The sequence below is a fragment of the Palaemon carinicauda genome, chromosome 4 (genome assembly GCF_036898095.1).
Source record: "Palaemon carinicauda isolate YSFRI2023 chromosome 4, ASM3689809v2, whole genome shotgun sequence".
NCBI lineage: Eukaryota > Metazoa > Arthropoda > Malacostraca > Decapoda > Palaemonidae > Palaemon > Palaemon carinicauda.
The window spans coordinates 37,104,433-37,105,847 of NC_090728.1; positions in this window are offsets into that span (position 1 = coordinate 37,104,433).

Genomic DNA, 1,415 nt, shown 5'->3' on the forward strand with positions numbered 1-1,415 from the left:
AGAAAGAAGACTTGGTAGGTAATGTATGTCGTGATGATAAGTTCCGTCGTATAATAATGTAGGGGAGAAGACTTGGTAGGTAATGTATGTCGTGATGATAAGTTCCGTCGTATAATAATGTAGGGATAACAGTGAGAAAGAAGACTTGGTAGGTAATGTATGTCGTGATGATAAGTTCCGTCGTATAATAATGTAGGGATAACAGTGAGAAAGAAGACTTGGTAGAAAATGAATGTCGTGATGATAAGTTCCGTCGTATAATAATGTAGGGATAACAGTGAGAAAGAAGACTTAGCAGGTAATGTATGTCATGATGATAAGTTCCGTCGTATAATAATGTAGGGATAACAGTGAGAAAGAAGACTTAGCAGGTAATGTATGTCATGATGATAAGTTCCGCCGTATAATAATGTAGGGGAAAAGACTTGGTAGGTAATGTATGTCGTGATGAGAAGTTCCGTCGTATAATAATGTAGGGATAACAGTGAGAAAGAAGACTTAGCAGGTAATGTATGTCGTGATGATAAGTTCCGCCGTATGATAATGTAGGGATAACAGCGAGAAAGAAGACTTGGTAGGTAATGTATGTCATGATGATAAGTTCCGCCGTATAATAATGTAGGGGAGAAGACTTGGTAGGTAATGTATGTCGTGATGATAAGTTCCGTCGTATAATAATGTAGGGATAACAGCGAGAAAGAAGACTTGGTAGGTAATGTATGTCATGATGATAAGTTCCGCCGTATAATAATGTAGGGGAGAAGACTTGGTAGGTAATGTATGTCGTGATGATAAGTTCCGTCGTATAATAATGTAGGGATAACAGTGAGAAAGAAGACTTAGCAGGTAATGTATGTCGTGATGATAAGTTCCGCCGTATAATAATGTAGGGGAGAAGACTTGGTAGGTAATGTATGTCGTGATGAGAAATTCCGTCGTATAATAATGTAGGGATAACAGTGAGAAAGAAGACTTGGTAGGTAATGTATGTCTTGATAATAAGTTCTGTTGTATAATAATGTAGGGATAACAGTGAGAAAGAAGACTTGGTAGGTAATGTATGTCTTGATAATAAGTTCTGTTGTATAATAATGTAGGGATAACAGTGAGAAAGAAGACTTGGTAGGTGATGTATGTCATGATGATAAGTTCCGTCGTATAATAATGTAGGGGAGAAGACTTGGTAGGTAATGTATGTCGTGATGATAAGTTCCGTCGTACAATAATGTAGGGATAACAGTGAGAAAGAAGACTTGGTAGGTAATGTATGTCGTGATGATAAGTTCCATCGTACAATAATGTAGGGATAACAGTGAGAAAGAAGACTTGGTAGGTAATGTATGTCGTGATGATAAGTTCCGTCGTATAATAATGTAGGGATAACAGTGAGAGAGAAGACTTGGCATGTAATGTAT